We start from the raw sequence: 20002 nt of genomic DNA on the forward strand, positions 1-20002 counted from the left end.
TCTTTGCAAGCAAAAGCTGGGCACTAAACTGGCATACTTGCAATGCTGGATGGTTCAGAGTGAAAACACCTATAGGCTGACAATAGTAATTGCAGGTGTTGATTAACTCATTGTGCAAAATAATTTCTAAAATGTGGTCACTTTGGGAGGTTTTCTGCTGTTTTGGTACTCTGCAAATTTCACCTGCAAGGTATTCCTGCAAAATCTGCATTGCAAAACCCAAATAGGGCTCTTCCTTTCAAAGTCCTGCTGTGTGGCCAAACAGTAGTTTCTGAAGAAATGTGGTGCATCACTGCATTTGTGAGAAATCTAACATTTCTAATATCCAAACAAAATAAATGGAGGTTTAAAAATTAATGCAGACGAAAAGTACGCATATAAAAAATGTTATTTATTGACTTTTTTGGGGTGGTGTGACAAGTTTTTAATCACAAGGAATGGTAACATTTCTGCTGACTAGCATGGAAGGAGTTAAGTTCCAATTGCATATTGAAGTCAGGATGGCCGAGCAGTCTAAGGTGCTGCGTTCAGGTCGCAGTCTCCCCTGGAGGTGTGGGTTCAAATCCCACTTCTGACATCAACATTTAATTTCAAGAAACTTTATCTTCATGTAATGTGGTTTTGAAAAATTTCCTGAGAGTCTTTGGAGTGAATCTGAATTTGTCCTCTCAAAAAAGAACTCTAGGAACATCAAACAGATTTTTTGTGCATATGTCTGTTGTTCTTTTGGCACTAGAAAAATCCTTTGGACAGTCAATGAGGAGGGACTATTTCACCTCTTTGTGTTCTCTGTCCCTATTAGGGTAGGGAATCAACCTTCTACAGCGCTGTCATGAAATATATCTAGAAACGGATTTGCTGGTAAGTCTACTTTCATAGTTTTCACCTCATACATCAATAGACCATAACGATACTTAATAAACAAAAACTTAACAAGTAGGTAATCATAGTTTAAAAAATGTGAAATGCCCATGTCATTCTGACATGTTTCAGCACATTTTGGGACAAATGGTCTCACTTTTAACAATCAATAAAATATTTTCTCTAAATTTTTGTCTCTTTTTTGCTCCAATTGTTTGCATCTCATAAAAAATAAAACTTGATGTAACATTATGCATGCAAATTGTGTTTTATGTGCGACCATGACCTATTCTAGAAGCACAGGGTCAGAATTATACTGGTGCATGGAGACAAACTGAAAATGTAAAAATTCAATGGCAAAATTGCTGTCTTTTTCTACTCATTCACAAATAGTTAATGAATGTTATTAAATATGTACAGCAAAATGGAAGGCGTTTCAAATAGAAATCATGCTTCAAAAAACAGTCAAATGAAAAATTATAATATATCCCTCCAGGTGTGACACTTGACATTTGCAGAGTGTCAAAACCCCCAGAAAATGTATAGATATGGCAGAAATAGCTCAGTTGGGAGAGCGTTAGACTGAAGATCTAAAGGTCCCTTGTCCAATCCTGGGTTTCGGCCAAATGCTTTTTCTTCACCGTTTACATTTTAAGGAGATATTAAACAAAGCACATGAACTGATCATGATCAAATGGCCTAAAAATCTTAACTATCTACAGAAAACAAAATGTTAAAAATTTGAGAAACGGTAACTTTTTTCTTTTGAACACATGAATGTTTTTTAGTAATTTTTCCTCTATTTTGTTTTATTTCAGATTGACTTAGCTGTAAGAGGATTAAAAGGTAACCTGATAGCTGAAACAGACAGCACTTATCAGACACTAGCTGAATGATTATAGTCAGCTTGTTTGACTTTGAAACACTGAGGCATTACTGAGACAAATGTCCTTAAAAGATATGCTGTGGACAAAGTCAAAAAGGCAAAAAACACAAGCTCCACACAGGTCCGTCATCTTTAATTTGAAATATAGGAGGTTTCTACTTTAATGGTGAGACAAAGCATCTACATATTTGACATTGCTCCAGTGAGTAGAGCCCACTTAAAAATGTATGGGTTGCTTGTCTCTGCAAGCAAAAGCTGGGCACTAAACTGGCATACTTGCAATGCTGGATGGTTCAGAGTGAAAACACCTATAGGCTGACAATAGTAATTGCAGGTGTTGATTAACTCATTGTGCAAAATAATTTCTAAAATGTGGTCACTTTGGGAGGTTTTCTGCTGTTTTGGTACTCTGCAAATTTCATCTGCAAGGTATTCCTGCAAAATCTGCATTGCAAAACCCAAATAGGGCTCTTCCTTTCAAAGCCCTGCTGTGTGGCCAAACAGTAGTTTCTGAAGAAATGTGGTGCATCACCGCATTTGTGAGAAATCTAACATTTCTAATATCCAAACAAAATAAATGGAGGTTTAAAAATTAATGCAGACGAAAAGTACGCATATAAAAAATGTTATTTATTGACTTTTTTGGGGTGGTGTGACAAGTTTTTAATCACAAGGAATGGTAACATTTCTGCTGACTAGCATGGAAGGAGTTAAGTTCCAATTGCTTTTCGAAGTCAGGATGGCCGAGCGGTCTAAGGCGCTGTGTTCAGGTCGCAGTCTCCCCTGGAGGCGTGGGTTCAAATCCCACTTCTGACATCAACATTTAATTTCAAGAAACTTTATCTTCATTTATTGATTAGATGAGGTCAAACAAAACTTAGTAATGTGGTTTTGAAAAATTTCCTGAGAGTCTTTGGAGTGAATCTGAATTTGTCCTCTCAAAAAAGAACTCTAGTAACATCAAACAGATTTTTTGTGCATATGTCTGTTGTTCTTTTGGCACTAGAAAAATCCTTTGGACAGTCAATGAGGAGGGACTATTTCACCTCTTTGTGTTCTCTGTCCCTATTAGGGTAGGGAATCAACCTTCTACAGTGCTGTCATGAAATATATCTAGAAACGGATTTGCTGGTAAGTCTACTTTCATAGTTTTCACCTCATACATCAATAGACCATAACGATACTTAATAAACAAAAACTTAACAAGTAGGTAATCATAGTTTAAAAAATGTGAAAAGCCCATGTCCTTCTGACATGTTTCAGCACATTTTGGGACAAATGGTCTCACTTTTAACATTAACAATCAATAAAATATTTTCTCTAAATTTTTGTCTCTTTTTTGCTCCAATTGTTTGCATCTCATAAAAAATAAAACTTGATGTAACATTATGCATGCAAATTGTATTTTATGTGCGACCATGACCTATTCTAGAAGCACATTGTCAGAATTATACTGGTGCATGGAGACAAACTGAAAATGTAAAAATTCAATGGCAAAATTGCTGTCTTTTTCTACTCATTCACAAATAGTTAATGAATGTTATTAAATATGTACAGCAAAATGGAAGGCGTTTCAAATAGAAATCATGCTTCAAAAAACAGTCAAATGAAAAATTATAATATATCCCTCCAGGTGTGACACTTGACATTTGCAGAGTGTCAAACCCCCCAGAAAATGTATAGATATGGCCGAAATAGCTCAGTTGGGAGAGAGTTAGACTGAAGATCTAAAGGTCCCTGGTCCAATCCCAGGTTTCGGCAAAATGCTTTTTCTTCACCGTTTACATTTTAAGGAGATATTAAACAAAGCACATGGACTGATCATGATCAAAAGGCCTAAAAATCTTAACTATCTACAGAAAACAAAATGTTAAAAATTTGAGAAACGGTAACTTTTTCCTTTTGAACACATGAATGTTTTTTAGTAATTTTTCCTCTATTTTGTTTTATTTCAGATTGACTTAGCTGTAAGAGGATTAAAAGGTAACCTGATAGCTGAAACAGACAGCACTTATCAGACACTAGCTGAATGATTATAGTCAGCTTGTTTGACTTTGAAACACTGAGGCATTACTGAGACAAATGTCCTTAAAAAATATGCTGTGGACAAAGTCAAAAAGGCAAAAAACACAAGCTCCACACAGGTCCGTCATCTTTAATTTGAAATATAGGAGGTTTCTACTTTAATGGTGAGACAAAGCATCTACATATTTGACATTGCTCCAGTGAGTAGAGCCCACTTAAAAATGTATGGGTTGCTTGTCTCTGCAAGCAAAAGCTGGGCACTAAACTGGCATACTTGCAATGCTGGATGGTTCAGAGTGAAAACACCTATAGGCTGACAATAGTAATTGCAGGTGTTGATTAACTCATTGTGCAAAATAATTTCTAAAATGTGGTCACTTTGGGAGGTTTTCTGCTGTTTTGGTACTCTGCAAATTTCATCTGCAAGGTATTCCTGCAAAATCTGCATTGCAAAACCCAAATAGGGCTCTTCCTTTCAAAGCCCTGCTGTGTGGCCAAACAGTAGTTTCTGAAGAAATGTGGTGCATCACCGCATTTGTGAGAAATCTAACATTTCTAATATCCAAACAAAATAAATGGAGGTTTAAAAATTAATGCAGACGAAAAGTACGCATATAAAAAATGTTACTTATTGACTTTTTTGGGGTGGTGTGACAAGTTTGTAATCACAAGGAATGGTAACATTTCTGCTGACTAGCATGGAAGGAGTTAAGTTCCAATTGCATATTGAAGTTAGGATGGCCGAGCGGTCTAAGGCGCTGCGTTTAGGTCGCAGTCTCCCCTGGAGGTGTGGGTTCAAATCCACTTCTCCAGTCTCCCCTGGAGGTGGGTTCAAATCCACTTCTGACATCAACATTTAATTTCAAGAAACTTTATCTTCATTTATTGATGATATGAGGTCAAACAAAACTTAGTAATGTGGTTTTGAAAAATTTCCTGAGAGTCTTTGGAGTGAATCTGAATTTGTCCTCTCAAAAAAGAACATCAAACAGATTTTTTGTGCATATGTCTGTTGTTCTTTTGGCACTAGAAAAATCCTTTGGACAGTCAATGAGGAGGGACTATTTCACCTCTTTGTGTTCTCTGTCCCTATTAGGGTAGGGAATCAACCTTCTACGGTGCTGTCATGAAATATATCTAGAAACGGATTTGCTGGTAAGTCTACTTTCATAGTTTTCACCTCATACATCAATAGACCATAACGATACTTAATAAACAAAAACTTAACAAGTAGGTAATCATAGTTTAAAAAATGTGAAATGCCCATGTCCTTCTGACATGTTTCAGCACATTTTGGGACAAATGGTCTCACTTTTAACATTAACAATCAATAAAATATTTTCTCTAAATTTTTGTCTCTTTTTTGCTCCAATTGTTTGCATCTCATAAAAAATAAAACTTGATGTAACATTATGCATGCAAATTGTGTTTTATGTGCGACCATGACCTATTCTAGAAGCACAGGGTCAGGATTATACTGGTGCATGGAGACAAACTGAAAATGTAAAAATTCAATGGCAAAATTGCTGTCTTTTTCTACTCATTCACAAATAGTTAATGAATGTTATTAAATATGTACAGCAAAATGGAAGGCGTTTCAAATAGAAATCATGCTTCAAAAAACAGTCAAATGAAAAATTGTAATATATCCCTCCAGGTGTGACACTTGACATTTGCAGAGTGTCAAACCTCCAAGAAAATGTATAGATATGGCCGAAATAGCTCAGTTGGGAGAGCGTTAGACTGAAGATCTAAAGGTCCCGGGTTTCGGCAAAATGCTTTTTCTTCACCGTTTACATTTTAAGGAGATATTAAACAAAGCACATGGACTGATCATGATCAAAAGGCCTAAAAATCTTAACTATCTACAGAAAACAAAATGTTAAAAATTTGAGAAACGGTAACTTTTTCCTTTTGAACACATGAATGTTTTTTAGTAATTTTTCCTCTATTTTGTTTTATTTCAGATTGACTTAGCTGTAAGAGGATTAAAAGGTAACCTGATAGCTGAAACAGACAGCACTTATCAGACACTAGCTGAATGATTATAGTCAGATTGTTTGACTTTGAAACACTGAGGCATTACTGAGACAAATGTCCTTAAAAAATATGCTGTGGACAAAGTCAAAAAGGCAAAAAACACAAGCTCCACACAGGTCCGTCATCTTTAATTTGAAATATAGGAGGTTTCTACTTTAATGGTGAGACAAAGCATCTACATATTTGACATTGCTCCAGTGAGTAGAGCCCACTTAAAAATGTATAGGTTGCTTGTCTCTGCAAGCAAAAGCTGGGCACTAAACTGGCATACTTGCAATGCTGGATGGTTCAGAGTGAAAACACCTATAGGCTGACAATAGTAATTGCAGGTGTTGATTAACTCATTGTGCAAAATAATTTCTAAAATGTGGTCACTTTGGGAGGTTTTCTGCTGTTTTGGTACTCTGCAAATTTCATCTGCAAGGTATTCCTGCAAAATCTGCATTGCAAAACCCAAATAGGGCTCTTCCTTTCAAAGCCCTGCTGTGTGGCCAAACAGTAGTTTCTGAAGAAATGTGGTGCATCACCGCATTTGTGAGAACTCTAACATTTCTAATATCCAAACAAAATAAATGGAGGTTTAAAAATTAATGCAGACGAAAAGTACGCATATAAAAAATGTTATTTATTGACTTTTTTGGGGTGGTGTGACAAGTTTTTAATCACAAGGAATGGTAACATTTCTGCTGACTAGCATGGAAGGAGTTAAGTTCCAATTGCATTTCGAAGTCAGGATGGCAGAGCGGTCTAAGGCGCTGTGTTCAGGTCGCAGTCTCCCCTGGAGGTGTGGGTGCAAATGCCACTTCTGACATCAACATTTATTTTCAAGAAACTTTATCTTCATTTATTGATTAGATGAGGTCAAACAAAACTTAGTAATGTGGTTTTGAAAAATTTCCTGAGAGTCTTTGGAGTGAATCTGAATTTGTCCTCTCAAAAAAGAACTCTAGGAACATCAAACAGATTTTTTGTGCATATGTCTGTTGTTCTTTTGGCACTAGAAAAATCCTTTGGACAGTCAATGAGGAGGGACTATTTCACCTCTTTGTGTTCTCTGTCCCTATTAGGGTAGGGAATCAACCTTCTACAGTGCTGTCATGAAATATATCTAGAAACGGATTTGCTGGTAAGTCTACTTTCATAGTTTTCACCTCATACATCAATAGACCATAATGATACTTAATAAACAAAAACTTAACAAGTAGGTAATCATAGTTTAAAAAATGTGAAATGCCCATGTCATTCTGACATGTTTCAGCACATTTTGGGACAAATGGTCTCACTTTTAACAATCAATAAAATATTTTCTCTAAATTTTTGTCTCTTTTTTGCTCCAATTGTTTGCATCTCATAAAAAATAAAACTTGATGTAGCATTATGCATGCAAATTGTGTTTTATGTGCGACCATGACCTATTCTAGAAGCACAGGGTCAGAATTATACTGGTGCATGGAGACAAACTGAAAATGTAAAAATTCAATGGCAAAATTGCTGTCTTTTTCTACTCATTCACAAATAGTTAATGAATGTTATTAAATATGTACAGCAAAATGGAAGGCGTTTCAAATAGAAATCATGCTTCAAAAAACAGTCAAATGAAAAATTATAATATATCCCTCCAGGTGTGACACTTGACATTTGCAGAGTGTCAAACCCCCAAGAAAATGTATAGATATGGCCGAAATAGCTCATTTGGGAGAGCGTTAGACTGAAGATCTAAAGGTCCCTGGTCCAATCCTGGGTTTCGGCAAAATGCTTTTTCTTCACCGTTTACATTTTAAGGAGATATTAAACAAAGCACATGGACTGATCATGATCAAAAGGCCTAAAAATCTTAACTATCTACAGAAAACAAAATGTTAAAAATTTGAGAAACGGTAACTTTTTCCTTTTGAACACATGAATGTTTTTTAGTAATTTTTCCTCTATTTTGTTTTATTTCAGATTGACTTAGCTGTAAGAGGATTAAAAGGTAACCTGATAGCTGAAACAGACAGCACTTATCAGACACTAGCTGAATGATTATAGTCAGATTGTTTGACTTTGAAACACTGAGGCATTACTGAGACAAATGTCCTTAAAAAATATGCTGTGGACAAAGTCAAAAAGGCAAAAAACACAAGCTCCACACAGGTCCGTCATCTTTAATTTGAAATATAGGAGGTTTCTACTTTAATGGTGAGACAAAGCATCTACATATTTGACATTGCTCCAGTGAGTAGAGCCCACTTAAAAATGTATAGGTTGCTTGTCTCTGCAAGCAAAAGCTGGGCACTAAACTGGCATACTTGCAATGCTGGATGGTTCAGAGTGAAAACACCTATAGGCTGACAATAGTAATTGCAGGTGTTGATTAACTCATTGTGCAAAATAATTTCTAAAATGTGGTCACTTTGGGAGGTTTTCTGCTGTTTTGGTACTCTGCAAATTTCATCTGCAAGGTATTCCTGCAAAATCTGCATTGCAAAACCCAAATAGGGCTCTTCCTTTCAAAGCCCTGCTGTGTGGCCAAACAGTAGTTTCTGAAGAAATGTGGTGCATCACCGCATTTGTGAGAAATCTAACATTTCTAATATCCAAACAAAATAAATGGAGGTTTAAAAATTAATGCAGACGAAAAGTACGCATATAAAAAATGTTATTTATTGACTTTTTTGGGGTGGTGTGACAAGTTTTTAATCACAAGGAATGGTAACATTTCTGCTGACTAGCATGGAAGGAGTTAAGTTCCAATTGCATATTGAAGTCAGGATGGCCGAGCAGTCTAAGGCGCTGCGTTCAGGTCGCAGTCTCAGAGGTGTGGGTTCAAATCCCACTTCTGACATCAACATTTAATTTCAAGAAACTTTATCTTCATTTATTGATTAGATGAGGTCAAACAAAACTTAGTAATGTGGTTTTGAAAAATTTCCTGAGAGTCTTTGGAGTGAATCTGAATTTGTCCTCTCAAAAAAGAACTCTAGGAACATCAAACAGATTTTTTGTGCATATGTCTGTTGTTCTTTTGGCACTAGAAAAATCCTTTGGACAGTCAATGAGGAGGGACTATTTCACCTCTTTGTGTTCTCTGTCCCTATTAGGGTAGGGAATCAACCTTCTACAGTGCTGTCATGAAATATATCTAGAAACGGATTTGCTGGTAAGTCTACTTTCATAGTTTTCACCTCATACATCAATAGACCATAATGATACTTAATAAACAAAAACTTAACAAGTAGGTAATCATAGTTTAAAAAATGTGAAATGCCCATGTCCTTCTGACATGTTTCAGCACATTTTGGGACAAATGGTCTCACTTTTAACATTAACAATCAATAAAATATTTTCTCTAAATTTTTGTCTCTTTTTTGCTCCAATTGTTTGCATCTCATAAAAAATAAAACTTGATGTAACATTATGCATGCAAATTGTGTTTTATGTGCGACCATGACCTATTCTAGAAGCACAGGGTCAGAATTATACTGGTGCATGGAGACAAACTGAAAATGTAAAAATTCAATGGCAAAATTGCTGTCTTTTTCTACTCATTCACAAATAGTTAATGAATGTTATTAAATATGTACAGCAAAATGGAAGGCGTTTCAAATAGAAATCATGCTTCAAAAAACAGTCAAATGAAAAATTATAATATATCCCTCCAGGTGTGACACTTGACATTTGCAGAGTGTCAAACCCCCCAGAAAATGTATAGATATGGCTGAAATAGCTCAGTTGGGCGAGCGTTAGACTGAAGATCTAAAGGTCACTGGTCCAATCCCGGGTTTCATCGAAATGCTTTTTCTTCACCGTTTACATTTTAAGGAGATATTAATCAAAGCACATGGACTGATCATGATCAAAAGGCCTAAAAATCTTACCTATCTACAGAAAACAAAATGTTAAAAATTTGAGAAATTGTAACTTTTTCCTTTTGAACACATGAATGTTTTTTAGTAATTTTTCCTCCTCTATTTTGTTTTATTTCAGATTGACTTAGCTGTAAGAGGATTAAAAGGTAACCTGATAGCTGAAACAGACAGCACTTATCAGACACTAGCTGAATGATTATAGTCAGCTTGTTTGACTTTGAAACACTGAGGCATTACTGAGACAAATGTCCTTAAAAAATATGCTGTGGACAAAGTCAAAAAGGCAAAAAACACAAGCTCCACACAGGTCCGTCATCTTTAATTTGAAATATAGGAGGTTTCTACTTTAATGGTGAGACAAAGCATCTACATATTTGACATTGCTCCAGTGAGTAGAGCCCACTTAAAAATGTATGGGTTGCTTGTCTCTGCAAGCAAAAGCTGGGCACTAAACTGGCATACTTGCAATGCTGGATGGTTCAGAGTGAAAACACCTATAGGCTGACAATAGTAATTGCAGGTGTTGATTAACTCATTGTGCAAAATAATTTCTAAAATGTGGTCACTTTGGGAGGTTTTCTGCTGTTTTGGTACTCTGCAAATTTCATCTGCAAGGTATTCCTGCAAAATCTGCATTGCAAAACACAAATAGGGCTCTTCCTTTCAAAGCCCTGCTGTGTGGCCAAACAGTAGTTTCTGAAGAAATGTGGTGCATCACCGCATTTGTGAGAACTCTAACATTTCTAATATCCAAACAAAATAAATGGAGGTTTAAAAATTAATGCAGACGAAAAGTACGCATATAAAAAATGTTATTTATTGACTTTTTTGGGGTGGTGTGACAAGTTTTTAATCACAAGGAATGGTAACATTTCTGCTGACTAGCATGGAAGGAGTTAAGTTCCAATTGCATTTCGAAGTCAGGATGGCAGAGCGGTCTAAGGCGCTGTGTTCAGGTCGCAGTCTCCCCTGGAGGTGTGGGTGCAAATGCCACTTCTGACATCAACATTTATTTTCAAGAAACTTTATCTTCATTTATTGATTAGATGAGGTCAAACAAAACTTAGTAATGTGGTTTTGAAAAATTTCCTGAGAGTCTTTGGAGTGAATCTGAATTTGTCCTCTCAAAAAAGAACTCTAGGAACATCAAACAGATTTTTTGTGCATATGTCTGTTGTTCTTTTGGCACTAGAAAAATCCTTTGGACAGTCAATGAGGAGGGACTATTTCACCTCTTTGTGTTCTCTGTCCCTATTAGGGTAGGGAATCAACCTTCTACAGTGCTGTCATGAAATATATCTAGAAACGGATTTGCTGGTAAGTCTACTTTCATAGTTTTCACCTCATACATCAATAGACCATAATGATACTTAATAAACAAAAACTTAACAAGTAGGTAATCATAGTTTAAAAAATGTGAAATGCCCATGTCCTTCTGACATGTTTCAGCACATTTTGGGACAAATGGTCTCACTTTTAACAATCAATAAAATATTTTCTCTAAATTTTTGTCTCTTTTTTGCTCCAATTGTTTGCATCTCATAAAAAATAAAACTTGATGTAACATTATGCATGCAAATTGTGTTTTATGTGCGACCATGACCTATTCTAGAAGCACAGGGTCAGAATTATACTGGTGCATGGAGACAAACTGAAAATGTAAAAATTCAATGGCAAAATTGCTGTCTTTTTCTACTCATTCACAAATAGTTAATGAATGTTATTAAATATGTACAGCAAAATGGAAGGCGTTTCAAATAGAAATCATGCTTCAAAAAACAGTCAAATGAAAAATTATAATATATCCCTCCAGGTGTGACACTTGACATTTGCAGAGTGTCAAACCCCCAAGAAAATGTATAGATATGGCCGAAATAGCTCATTTGGGAGAGCGTTAGACTGAAGATCTAAAGGTCCCTGGTCCAATCCTGGGTTTCGGCAAAATGCTTTTTCTTCACCGTTTACATTTTAAGGAGATATTAAACAAAGCACATGGACTGATCATGATCAAAAGGCCTAAAAATCTTAACTATCTACAGAAAACAAAATGTTAAAAATTTGAGAAACGGTAACTTTTTCCTTTTGAACACATGAATGTTTTTTAGTAATTTTTCCTCTATTTTGTTTTATTTCAGATTGACTTAGCTGTAAGAGGATTAAAAGGTAACCTGATAGCTGAAACAGACAGCACTTATCAGACACTAGCTGAATGATTATAGTCAGATTGTTTGACTTTGAAACACTGAGGCATTACTGAGACAAATGTCCTTAAAAAATATGCTGTGGACAAAGTCAAAAAGGCAAAAAACACAAGCTCCACACAGGTCCGTCATCTTTAATTTGAAATATAGGAGGTTTCTACTTTAATGGTGAGACAAAGCATCTACATATTTGACATTGCTCCAGTGAGTAGAGCCCACTTAAAAATGTATAGGTTGCTTGTCTCTGCAAGCAAAAGCTGGGCACTAAACTGGCATACTTGCAATGCTGGATGGTTCAGAGTGAAAACACCTATAGGCTGACAATAGTAATTGCAGGTGTTGATTAACTCATTGTGCAAAATAATTTCTAAAATGTGGTCACTTTGGGAGGTTTTCTGCTGTTTTGGTACTCTGCAAATTTCATCTGCAAGGTATTCCTGCAAAATCTGCATTGCAAAACCCAAATAGGGCTCTTCCTTTCAAAGCCCTGCTGTGTGGCCAAACAGTAGTTTCTGAAGAAATGTGGTGCATCACCGCATTTGTGAGAAATCTAACATTTCTAATATCCAAACAAAATAAATGGAGGTTTAAAAATTAATGCAGACGAAAAGTACGCATATAAAAAATGTTATTTATTGACTTTTTTGGGGTGGTGTGACAAGTTTTTAATCACAAGGAATGGTAACATTTCTGCTGACTAGCATGGAAGGAGTTAAGTTCCAATTGCATAACGAAGTCAGGATGGCCGAGCAGTCTAAGGCGCTGCGTTCAGGTCGCAGTCTCAGAGGTGTGGGTTCAAATCCCACTTCTGACATCAACATTTAATTTCAAGAAACTTTATCTTCATTTATTGATTAGATGAGGTCAAACAAAACTTAGTAATGTGGTTTTGAAAAATTTCCTGAGAGTCTTTGGAGTGAATCTGAATTTGTCCTCTCAAAAAAGAACTCTAGGAACATCAAACAGATTTTTTGTGCATATGTCTGTTGTTCTTTTGGCACTAGAAAAATCCTTTGGACAGTCAATGAGGAGGGACTATTTCACCTCTTTGTGTTCTCTGTCCCTATTAGGGTAGGGAATCAACCTTCTACAGTGCTGTCATGAAATATATCTAGAAACGGATTTGCTGGTAAGTCTACTTTCATAGTTTTCACCTCATACATCAATAGACCATAATGATACTTAATAAACAAAAACTTAACAAGTAGGTAATCATAGTTTAAAAAATGTGAAATGCCCATGTCCTTCTGACATGTTTCAGCACATTTTGGGACAAATGGTCTCACTTTTAACATTAACAATCAATAAAATATTTTCTCTAAATTTTTGTCTCTTTTTTGCTCCAATTGTTTGCATCTCATAAAAAATAAAACTTGATGTAACATTATGCATGCAAATTGTGTTTTATGTGCGACCATGACCTATTCTAGAAGCACAGGGTCAGAATTATACTGGTGCATGGAGACAAACTGAAAATGTAAAAATTCAATGGCAAAATTGCTGTCTTTTTCTACTCATTCACAAATAGTTAATGAATGTTATTAAATATGTACAGCAAAATGGAAGGCGTTTCAAATAGAAATCATGCTTCAAAAAACAGTCAAATGAAAAATTATAATATATCCCTCCAGGTGTGACACTTGACATTTGCAGAGTGTCAAACCCCCCAGAAAATGTATAGATATGGCTGAAATAGCTCAGTTGGGCGAGCGTTAGACTGAAGATCTAAAGGTCACTGGTCCAATCCCGGGTTTCATCGAAATGCTTTTTCTTCACCGTTTACATTTTAAGGAGATATTAATCAAAGCACATGGACTGATCATGATCAAAAGGCCTAAAAATCTTACCTATCTACAGAAAACAAAATGTTAAAAATTTGAGAAATTGTAACTTTTTCCTTTTGAACACAAGAATGTTTTTTAGTAATTTTTCCTCCTCTATTTTTTTTTATTTCAGATTGACTTAGCTGTAAGAGGATTAAAAGGTAACCTGATAGCTGAAACAGACAGCACTTATCAGACACTAGCTGAATGATTATAGTCAGCTTGTTTGACTTTGAAACACTGAGGCATTACTGAGACAAATGTCCTTAAAAAATATGCTGTGGACAAAGTCAAAAAGGCAAAAAACACAAGCTCCACACAGGTCCGTCATCTTTAATTTGAAATATAGGAGGTTTCTACTTTAATGGTGAGACAAAGCATCTACATATTTGACATTGCTCCAGTGAGTAGAGCCCACTTAAAAATGTATGGGTTGCTTGTCTCTGCAAGCAAAAGCTGGGCACTAAACTGGCATACTTGCAATGCTGGATGGTTCAGAGTGAAAACACCTATAGGCTGACAATAGTAATTGCAGGTGTTGATTAACTCATTGTGCAAAATAATTTCTAAAATGTGGTCACTTTGGGAGGTTTTCTGCTGTTTTGGTACTCTGCAAATTTCATCTGCAAGGTATTCCTGCAAAATCTGCATTGCAAAACCCAAATAGGGCTCTTCCTTTCAAAGCCCTGCTGTGTGGCCAAACAGTAGTTTCTGAAGAAATGTGGTGCATCACCGCATTTGTGAGAAATCTAACATTTCTAATATCCAAACAAAATAAATGGAGGTTTAGAAATTAATGCAGACGAAAAGTACGCATATAAAAAATGTTATTTATTGACTTTTTTGGGGTGGTGTGACAAGTTTTTAATCACAAGGAATGGTAACATTTCTGCTGACTAGCATGGAAGGAGTTAAGTTCCAATTGCATACCGAAGTCAGGATGGCCGAGTGGTCTAAGGCGCTGCGTTAAGGTCGCAGTCTCCCCTGGAGGTGTGGGTTCAAATCCCACTTCTGACATTAACATTTAATTTCATGAAACTTTATCTTCATTTATTGATTAGATGAGGTCAAACAAAACTTAGTAATGTGGTTTTGAAAAATTTCCTTAGAGTCTTTGGAGTGAATCTGAATTTGTCCTCTCAAAAAAGAACTCTAGGAACATCAAACAGATTTTTTGTGCATATGTCTGTTGTTCTTTTGGCACTAGAAAAATCCTTTGGACAGTCAATGAGGAGGGACTATTTCACCTCTTTGTGTTCTCTGTCCCTATTAGGGTAGGGAATCAACCTTCTACAGTGCTGTCATGAAATATATCTAGAAACGGATTTGCTGGTAAGTCTACTTTCATAGTTTTCACCTCATACATCAATAGACCATAACGATACTTAATAAACAAAAACTTAACAAGTAGGTAATCATAGTTTAAAAAATGTGAAATGCCCATGTCCTTCTGACATGTTTCAGCACATTTTGGGACAAATGGTCTCACTTTTAACATTAACAATCAATAAAATATTTTCTCTAAATTTTTGTCTCTTTTTTGCTCCAATTGTTTGCATCTCATAAAAAATAAAACTTGATGTAACATTATGCATGCAAATTGTGTTTTATGTGTGACCATGACCTATTCTAGAAGCACAGGGTCAGAATTATACTGGTGCATGGAGACAAACTGAAAATGTAAAAATTCAATGGCAAAATTGCTGTCTTTTTCTACTCATTCACAAATAGTTAATGAATGTTATTAAATATGTACAGCAAAATGGAAGGCGTTTCAAATAGAAATCATGCTTCAAAAAACAGTCAAATGAAAAATTATAATATATCCCTCCAGGTGTGACACTTGACATTTGCAGAGTGTCAAACCCCCCAGAAAATGTATAGATGTGGCTGAAATAGCTCAGTTGGGAGAGCGTTAGACTGAAGATCTAAAGGTCCCTGGTCCAATCCCGGGTTTCGTCAAAATGCTTTTTCTTCACCGTTTACATTTTAAGGAGATATTAATCAAAGCACATGGACTGATCATGATCAAAAGGCCTAAAAATCTTACCTATCTACAGAAAACAAAATGTTAAAAATTTGAGAAATTGTAACTTTTTCCTTTTGAACACATGAATGTTTTTTAGTAATTTTTCCTCTATTTTGTTTTATTTCAGATTGACTTAGCTGTAAGAGGATTAAAAGGTAACCTGATAGCTGAAACAGACAGCACTTATCAGACACTAGCTGAATGATTATAGTCAGCCTGTTTGACTTTGAAACACTGAGGCATTACTGAGACAAATGTCCTTAAAAAATATGCTGTGGACAAAGTCAAAAAGGCAAAAAACACAAGCTCCACACAGGTCCGTCATATTTAATTTGAAATATAGGAGGTTTCTACTTTAATGGTGAGACAAAGCATCTACATATTTGACATTGCTCCAGTGAGTAGAGCCCACTTAAAAATGTATGGGTTGCTTGTCTCTGCAAGCAAAAGCTGGGCACTAAACTGGCATACTTGCAATGCTGGATGGTTCAGAGTGAAAACACCTATAGGCTGACAATAGTAATTGCAGGTGTTGATTAACTCATTGTGCAAAATAATTTCTAAAATGTGGTCACTTTGGGAGGTTTTCTGCTGTTTTGGTACTCTGCAAATTTCATCTGCAAGGTATTCCTGCAAAATCTGCATTGCAAAACCCAAATAGGGCTCTTCCTTTCAAAGCCCTGCTGTGTGGCCAAACAGTAGTTTCTGAAGAAATGTGGCGCATCACCGCATTTGTGAGAAATCTAACATTTCTAATATCCAAACAAAATAAATGGAGGTTTAAAAATTAATGCAGACGAAAAGTACGCATATAAAAAATGTTATTTATTGACTTTTTTGGGGTGGTGTGACAAGTTTTTAATCACAAGAAATGGTAACATTTCTGCTGACTAGCATGGAAGGAGTTAAGTTCCAATTGCATATCGAAGTCAGGATGGCCGAGCGGTCTAAGGCGCTGCGTTCAGGTCGCAGACTCCCACTTCTCCCACTTCTGACATCAACATTTAATTTCAAGAAACTTTATCTTCATTTATTGATTAGATGAGGTCAAACAAAACTTAGTAATGTGGTTTTGAAAAATTTCCTGAGAGTCTTTGGAGTGAATCTGAATTTGTCCTCTCAAAAAAGAACTCTAGGAACATCAAACAGATTTTTTGTGCATATGTCTGTTGTTCTTTTGGCACTAGAAAAATCCTTTGGACAGTCAATGAGGAGGGACTATTTCACCTCTTTGTGTTCTCTGTCCCTATTAGGGTAGGGAATCAACCTTCTACAGTGCTGTCATGAAATATATCTAGAAACGGATTTGCTGGTAAGTCTACTTTCATAGTTTTCACCTCATACATCAATAGACCATAACGATACTTAATAAACAAAAACTTAACAAGTAGGTAATCATAGTTTAAAAAATGTGAAATGCCCATGTCATTCTGACATGTTTCAGCACATTTTGGGACAAATGGTCTCACTTTTAACATTAACAATCAATAAAATATTTTCTCTAAATTTTTGTCTCTATTTTGCTCCAATTGTTTGCATCTCATAAAAAATAAATCTTGATGTAACATTATGCATGCAAATTGTGTTTTATGTGCGACCATGACCTATTCTAGAAGCACAGGGTCAGAATTATACTGGTGCATGGAGACAAACTGAAAATGTAAAACTTCAATGGCAAAATTGCTGTCTTTTTCTACTCATTCACAAATAGTTAATGAATGTTATTAAATATGTACAGCAAAATGGAAGGCGTTTCAAATAGAAATCATGCTTCAAAAAACAGTCAAATGAAAAATTATAATATATCCCTCCAGGTGTGACACTTGACATTTGCAGAGTGTCAAACCCCCCAGAAAATGTATAGATATGGCCGAAATAGCTCAGTTGGGAGAGCGTTAGACTGAACATCTAAAGGTCCCTGGTCCAATCCCGGGTTTCAGCAAATTCTTTTTCTTCACCGTTTACATTTTAAGGAGATATTAAACAAAGCACACGGATTGATCATGATCAAAAGGCCTAAAAATCTTAACTATCTACAGAAAACAAAATGTTAAAAATTTGAGAAACGGTAACTTTTTCCTTTTGAACACATGAATGTTTTTTAGTAATTTTTCCTCCTCTATTTTGTTTTATTTCAGATTGACTTAGCTGTAAGAGGATTAAAAGGTAACCTGATAGCTGAAACAGACAGCACTTATCAGACACTAGCTGAATGATTATAGTCAGCTTGTTTGACTTTGAAACACTGAGGCATTACTGAGACAAATGTCCTTAAAAAATATGCTGTGGACAAAGTCAAAAAGGCAAAAAACACAAGCTCCACACAGGTCCGTCATCTTTAATTTGAAATATAGGAGGTTTCTACTTTAATGGTGAGACAAAGCATCTACATATTTGACATTGCTCCAGTGAGTAGAGCCCACTTAAAAATGTATGGGTTGCTTGTCTCTGCAAGCAAAAGCTGGGCACTAAACTGGCATACTTGCAATGCTGGATGGTTCAGAGTGAAAACACCTATAGGCTGACAATAGTAATTGCAGGTGTTGATTAACTCATTGTGCAAAATAATTTCTAAAATGTGGTCACTTTGGGAGGTTTTCTGCTGTTTTGGTACTCTGCAAATTTCATCTGCAAGGTATTCCTGCAAAATCTGCATTGCAAAACCCAAATAGGGCTCTTCCTTTCAAAGCCCTGCTGTGTGGCCAAACAGTAGTTTCTGAAGAAATGTGGTGCATCACCGCATTTGTGAGAAATCTAACATTTCTAATATCCAAACAAAATAAATGGAGGTTTAGAAATTAATGCAGACGAAAAGTACGCATATAAAAAATGTTATTTATTGACTTTTTTGGGGTGGTGTGACAAGTTTTTAATCACAAGGAATGGTAACATTTCTGCTGACTAGCATGGAAGGAGTTAAGTTCCAATTGCATACCGAAGTCAGGATGGCCGAGTGGTCTAAGGCGCTGCGTTAAGGTCGCAGTCTCCCCTGGAGGCGTGGGTTCAAATCCCACTTCTGACATTAACATTTAATTTCATGAAACTTTATCTTCATTTATTGATTAGATGAGGTCAAACAAAACTTAGTAATGTGGGTTTGAAAAATTTCCTGAGAGTCTTTTGAGTGAATCTGAATTTGTCCTCTCAAAAAAGAACTCTAGGAACATCAAACAGATTTTTTGTGCATATGTCTGTTGTTCTTTTGGCACTAGAAAAATCCTTTGGACAGTTAATGAGGAGGGACTATTTCACCTCTTTGTGTTCTCTGTCCCTATTAGGGTAGGGAATCAACCTTCTACAGTGCTGTCATGAAATATATCTAGAAACGGATTTGCTGGTAAGTCTACTTTCATAGTTTTCACCTCATACATCAATAGACCATAACGATACTTAATAAACAAAAACTTAACAAGTAGGTAATCATAGTTTAAAAAATGTGAAATGCCCATGTCATTCTGACATGTTTCAGCACATTTTGGGACAAATGGTCTCACGTTTAACATTAACAATCAATAAAATATTTTCTCTAAATTTTTGTCTCTTTTTTGCTCCAATTGTTTGCATCTCATAAAAAATAAAACTTGATGTAACATTATGCATGCAAATTGTGTTTTATGTGCGACCATGACCTATTCTAGAAGCACAGGGTCAGAATTATACTGGTGCATGGAGACAAACTGAAAATGTAAAAATTCAATGGCAAAATTGCTGTCTTTTTCTACTCATTCACAAATAGTTAATGAATGTTATTAAATATGTACAGCAAAATGGAAGGCGTTTCAAATAGAAATCATGCTTCAAAAAACAGTCAAATGAAAAATTATAATATATCCCTCCAGGTGTGACACTTGACATTTGCAGAGTGTCAAACCCCCCAGAAAATGTATAGATATGGCTGAAATAGCTCGGTTGGGAGAGCGTTAGACTGAAGATCTAAAGGTCCCTGGTCCAATCCTGGGTTTCGGCAAAATGCTTTTTCTTCACCGTTTACATTTTAAGGAGATATTAAACAAAGCACATGGACTGATCATGATCAAAAGGCCTAAAAATCTTAACTATCTACAGAAAACAAAATGTTAAAAATTTGAGAAATGGTAACTTTTTCCTTTTGAACACATGAATGTTTTTTAGTAATTTTTCCTCTATTTTGTTTTATTTCAGATTGACTTAGCTGTAAGAGGATTAAAAGGTAACCTGATAGCTGAAACAGACAGCACTTATCAGACACTAGCTGAATGATTATAGTCAGCTTGTTTGACTTTGAAACACTGAGGCATTACTGAGACAAA

The 20002-nt window shown here is 35.7% G+C and overlaps 3 non-coding genes across 3 annotated transcripts; all 3 read left to right on the plus strand.

The window, feature by feature from the left end:
* Nucleotides 1–2480: 2480 nt before the first annotated feature.
* TRNAL-CAG (transfer RNA leucine (anticodon CAG)) lies at nt 2481–2563 on the plus strand. The gene has a single exon. It is a non-coding gene; the product is annotated as a tRNA-Leu (tRNA).
* A 12055-nt stretch (nt 2564–14618) lies between these two features.
* TRNAL-AAG (transfer RNA leucine (anticodon AAG)) lies at nt 14619–14701 on the plus strand. Its single transcript has one exon. It is a non-coding gene; the product is annotated as a tRNA-Leu (tRNA).
* A 3951-nt stretch (nt 14702–18652) lies between these two features.
* On the plus strand, nt 18653–18735 carry TRNAL-AAG (transfer RNA leucine (anticodon AAG)). The gene has a single exon. It is a non-coding gene; the product is annotated as a tRNA-Leu (tRNA).
* The last annotated feature ends 1267 nt before the right edge of the window (nt 18736–20002 follow it).

The sequence above is a fragment of the Dendrobates tinctorius genome, unplaced genomic scaffold, assembly GCF_039654945.1.
Source record: "Dendrobates tinctorius isolate UK_male_01 unplaced genomic scaffold, ASM3965494v1 ptg000350l, whole genome shotgun sequence".
Taxonomy (NCBI): domain Eukaryota; kingdom Metazoa; phylum Chordata; class Amphibia; order Anura; family Dendrobatidae; genus Dendrobates; species Dendrobates tinctorius.